The following is a 5,952-nucleotide window of genomic DNA, read 5'->3' on the forward strand; positions in this document are numbered from 1 at the left end:
TATTTATTACGGATTGCTTGAGGCTAACTTTCTCCCTACATCTCGATCCTTTCTTCCTACACCTCGATATATATATATATATATATATATATATATATATATATATAGCGAAGACATGACACGATGTAGGTAAAGAAATTTGAGAAATTTGAAAAGAAAATACGGAACCGGTTATTCCTCCAAAACCTATGTTACTATACACAAACTTTTATAACATTTTCCAACATAAGGACTTAAATATATTCTTTAACCTTATAACACAAGCCTTCTGTAATTTTTCACTCTTTTTTATTTTTTATATATCATATAACTTAGATCATGTATTAGCGCTTTCTCCCATTCTTGTGGGGTTTTCAAATCATATATATATATATATATATATATATATATATATATATATATATATATATATATATATATATATTAGTGGCGTACAGTGACCTTTCCAACTGGTCATATAAATACTTACTAGTTGAGCCAAATCACTTTTGAAATTATTTCATTAAGAGAAACCATTTTGTTTCATATTATGGGTGTAAGGATCGCTGTTCATTACATCTAAAATTTTAGAAAACGATGTGCAAAAAATAATTATTTACTTAGCTCATTAATAAATTAATTTAATTCTTCGATCTTTGAAGGCAAATATATTTATTACATTTTCATAGAAGTCTTCTGTTTTAATGAGTCGTTGGAGTAAATCTTTTTCAACCAATATAGGACTAACTCTGAAATACTTCTCTCCTTTTGCATTCCTTCATTATTATCTTCAACGCAGAAAAGGACTGCTCTAGGGAGGCATTTGGAGAAGGAATTGTAAAAGAATCAAATTGCAATGATTGAAGAATTTTGGCAATTGTACGAATAAGATCATTGAAGTAAATATAAAACTATAAATTACGAGCACTTTGAGTTTTGAAATTTTCCACTAAATACATAACCTTTAGTTCGCTCCATAAACGAATTATGTAAAAAGAAAAATCACAAGTCTAGTAGTTAGGATTACTGGTTTTCACCCGGGACTCCTGTCTACGAGACTTACGAATTTAGAGCATGAGCGCAACAGTTATTAAAAATCCCATATTCATATGTCTCTCTTAGCTTAGACTGCAACCCATTTCATTGTCTTGCCATTCTAACGGCACCGTTATACGTTTGTGCAATTGCTTTGCTTTCACTCTTTCTCGTTTCAATTACATTTTAAAATATGTTCAGATAACGCATTTGCTGAACGATCTACACTAACATCGTTAAAACAGATAAATCGTTCTTTAGTAACAATCCTTTATAACAATTGCAGCGTGGAAGGTGTTTATAAGTCATTTAAGAAACACACAAAAACCGTTCGATTCACTTCAATATTTAAATTTAATTTGCCAAAATATTTTCGTCGCTTTGAGACCGCGACCTGTTCACTGATGCAGCGCAAAGTTTTGTCAGTGAACAGGTCGCGGTCTCAAAGCGACGAAAATATTTTGGCAAATTAAATTTAAATATTGAAGTGAATCGAACGGTTTTTGTGTGTTTCTTAAATGACTTATAATTATAAACACCTTCCACGCTGCAATTGTTTTCGTTCCAGCACACGATCTCAGATCAGGTCACTCGGTATGCAAGTACATCTCCGTAAATCTTTTATAACATAACGCAAAACGGTTGACAACCGTGAATAGTTCGACACAACGGCCGTTTCATCTACAAGAAAAGCTACATACTTAGCCTCCCTAAGTTCATTTTCTATTAAATTCGATATAACCTTATGAATAGCATCGACCAAGTCATTTTGAATTCTGTTTTGACAGACCCAAGAAAGCGGAAGCTGTATCTAGATGGCTTGCCAATTCTTCATCATACTCCCTGACTGAATGTAAAAGATAAAAGTTCTTTATAATTCCTGTGATTATTGGATTCTTTGGAATAAAAATGATCCCGAAATTATAATAACCTAAAAAAATAACAGAATCACTCAATCGTCGCAGAATAGTCATTTAACCTTTTATTATGCTGCTGCATACTCTGCCTTCTGTGTGTGTCTAACTGTATGTCTATACGAAAAAAACCCTAATTTTTTCCCAAATCTGTCGTGAGTTCTATGTCTTTGAGAACTTTCATGCTATAATATGGTCGTATGTAGATTATTCAAATCACCGTACACCTTTATTACCCCAAACAGTTTTTTTTTAAAACTAAATAACAAGCATGGCCCGCAGAATAACTTATTTAGTTTAGCATTTTCAGTCAAATATATTTTTTCTTACAGATTAATTGTCTAATACATTTTTTTGTTGGAACTACGCCATTTTAGATGATTTCGGTGTTAGTCTGGCATCATTTATAATTGCTTTCCTTCAAAGTCTTCTTTTGAGTAACTATTTCCAAAGTTCTACAATATTTCGTAAGTTCTAAGGCCGCATCTGGCAGAAACGTTAACACGCCGGGCGAAATGCTTAGCGGTATTTCGTCTGCCGTTACATTCTGAGTTCAAATTGCGCCGAGGTCGACTTTGCCTTTCATCCTTTCGGGGTCGATAAATTAAGTACCAGTTACGCACTGGGGTCGATGTAATCGATTTAATCCCTTTGTCTGTCCTTGTTTGTCCTCTCTGTGTTTAGCCCCTTGTGGGTAGTAAAGAAGTAGGTATTTCGTCTGCCGTTACATTCTGAGTTCAAATTCCGCTGAGGTCGACTTTGCCTTTCATCCTTTCGAAGTTTATAAATTAAGTACCAGTTGCGTATTGGGGGCGATCTAATCGACTGGTCCCCAAAATTTCGGGCCTTGTGCCTAGAGTAGAAAAGAATATTTCGTAAGTTCTGTAGCAAGACTATTATCATAAATTGCTTGTTTGGGCTTAAATACTCGGGAATCGGTACATTCTGCATGTTCTTAACAATTGGTCACATAAACCGGTCATGCGATGATGTAATACTTGACCGAGTCCATTTCTTGGATCAGTTTATTTTTACCCAATAGACCAACCAGCGCAGCAAGATCAAATGCTGGTGTGTATGGTAAGAGAGCCAGCCAGCAGAAATGAGGTAGTAGACAGAAGATGAGCATGGCCTCTATTCATCAAACTCCTTCTTTCATTGCTTAATTGTATGTGTTTGAGACCTCTAGTAAAGTTATTTAAAGTTGCAGCCTTGTTATATGACTTCATTGTACCGTGTTCTGTCATCAAATGGGATCTTTGTGCTTCGACCGGCAGATTTTAAAAATAATTTCTTTGTAACTAAACACTTTTAAACTTCGTATACTGGTAGAATGTGTTACATAAAACATCTTTTACTCTGACTGGCCCTCATGCCGGTGACACGTAAAAGCACCCACTACACACTCGGAGTGGTTTGTGTTAGGAAGGGCATCCAGCTGTAGAAACTTTGGCAGATCATATTGGAGCCTGGTGTGGCCGTCTGGTTTGCCAGTCCTCAGTCAAATCGTCCAACCCATGCAAGCATGGAAAGTGGACGTTAAACGACGATGATGATGATGATGATATTTTACATATGTTGGAATTGTTAGAAAGGAAGTGGTTGTAAGAAGTTTGATTTATCTGGTAGAGATTGCTTGTTTTATCTGATTTTACAGACACATTTATGCTGGTAATGATGGGATCGATTTTCTGCTTCAGTTCCTCCTGCAGTCTGTTAATTTGCATGTTAAATTTTATTCCCTTGATTGCAGCAAATATTTTATTTTCAAAAGGTTGAGGTAATGGATTAGGTGCTGGACATTTGATTAGATAGTTGGTGGTTTGTTTATTCTTTTGGTCTTTTTCATAGCAGTAAATTTTCCTTTGAATATACTTGCCTTGTACTCTCATTGTACTCTATTTATCATCCAACATATCTCTTCTTCACACCAGAAATTCTATAAATCCAAGGGGGACCCAAATGCACCACAGTCTGACAAAGGCTTGCAGACTAAAATTTTCAACTCACTGTCACCCCTTTTCTTGTAAAGAATAATAAATATGTACTCTACAAAAAATATTAAGCAAAGTTTGGCTGTAGTAAGAAGCTTGCTTCCCAACAACATAGCTCTGGGTTCAATCCCACTGTGTGACACCTTAGGCAAGTGTCTTTTACTATAGCCCTGGGCTGACCAAAGCCTTGTGAATGGATTTGGTAGACAGAAACTGAGAGAAAGGCGGTGAGCTGGCAGAAACATTAGCACGCTGGGCGAAATGCTTAGTGGTATTTTGTCTGCTGTTATGTTCTGAGTTCAAATTCTGCCGAGGTCGACTCTGCCTTTCATCCTTTCGGGGTAGATAAATTAAGTACCAGTTACGTCCTGGGGTTGATGTAATCGACATGATCCGTTTGTCTCTCCTTGTTTGTCCCCTCTGTGTGTAGCCCCTTGTGGGCAGTAAAAAAATAAGAAACTGAGAGAAGCCCATGATATATATATATGTGTGTGTGTCTTTGTGTCTGTTTGTCTGCCCACCACCACTTGACAACTGGTGTTGGTGAGTTTACATACCCATAACTTAGCAGTTTGGCAAAGGAGATTGGTAGAATAACTACCAGGCTAAAAAACAAAAAGAAGTTCTTGGGTCAATTGATTTAACTAAAACATTTTTCAAGGCATTGCCCCAGCATGGCCTCAGTCTAATGACTGAAACAAATAAATGATAAAAGGTAAAGATAATTCTTTAGTTTAAAGTTAAATTGTTTTTATTATAACATAACATATAAAACACTTATATCCGAATGTATATATATATATACATATATTTATCTTTTAAATTTGTTTACAGGAAACGTTTTGCATATGCAAATAAAGCCCCTATACCATTATGCTGGCCACAGTCTAATGGTGCTGACTGGGGAACCAGTTTTTTGGGGTTGCATTGAGCTGTACTGATATAATGTAGGACAAATATAATAATAACGACAATCAACCTTCAATGGAATTTATAAACATTTAATGCATCGCTGTGGGCATTTTCACAAACCCCATGTCTCTTCAGATCAAAGTCTTGTATTCCTGAGAAGATTACAGTGTAGTCTATCTGTAGTATCCATGGCCATCCAGTTGATCATCTTCATGGATTCATTGCGGATCCGTGGAATAAGCTGCTGGACGAGATGGTGAAGATGCCGACGACCGCTCGGTTCTAAGTCTCTCTTGACCACAAGTGGCCTGAACTCTTTACATGAACACCACCCGGTACATAACTCCATGTGCCCCTACATAGCCTTGCTTTTTGCTTTTTGAGCCCAAAAATTAACTAATTAACTAACTAAAAAAAAAAAAAAAATTTTCTTTAGGTGATATAACATTTGACCAGTATGAAGGATAGATAAGCATCCCTCTGTTGTATATCCATTAATGTTATGTTACATCATAACTCATTCAACCTTCATACTAGTCAAAAGGGGGTGAGTAGCTCTCTATTGTACATCCATTGATGTTATATCACCTGAAGATATGAAACCATGAAGATGATCAACCTGATGCCAACAGATGCTATGGACTACACTGTAATCATCTGAGGAATATGAACTGTGATCTTAAGGGACATTTGATTTGTGGAAATATTTATGAATGAAATGTTTATCAATTTCATCCAAGGATTATTATTATTATTATATATAGCTATGTATACTTTGTATTTGTCAGAAAAAAATAAGAGTATTTATACAGTCATGCACACATATATAGTAAATGTGTGCTTGTGTGTGTATGTGTGTGTGTGTGTGTGAGAGAGAGAGAGAGAGAAAGAGAAAATTTCAAAAAGCATGTGTTATGCTGAGTGTGTTGGGTTAAACTGTTAATATCATTAATTATTTACCTAGTGACAGGTCCACTCACCTGAGTAAAGATCAATTGTATGGTGTTTGTAACGCCAGTTATCACACACAGGCAGTGAGGTTACCATTCTGATTTCAAAATGAAAATTATACTTTCTTACACCCATTGTATCTTTGACAAAAACAAAAATGGCATTAC

General features: G+C 35.7%; 1 protein-coding gene across 2 annotated transcripts in view; it reads left to right on the top strand.

Moving 5' to 3' along the window:
- LOC115224191 (chitotriosidase-1) overlaps window positions 1-5,952 on the top strand; it is a 192,298-nt gene that overhangs the window by 102,931 nt on the left and 83,415 nt on the right. The gene's annotated exons all lie outside the window — the stretch shown is intronic.

This window comes from Octopus sinensis, linkage group LG2 (assembly GCF_006345805.1).
Source record: "Octopus sinensis linkage group LG2, ASM634580v1, whole genome shotgun sequence".
Lineage (NCBI taxonomy): Eukaryota > Metazoa > Mollusca > Cephalopoda > Octopoda > Octopodidae > Octopus > Octopus sinensis.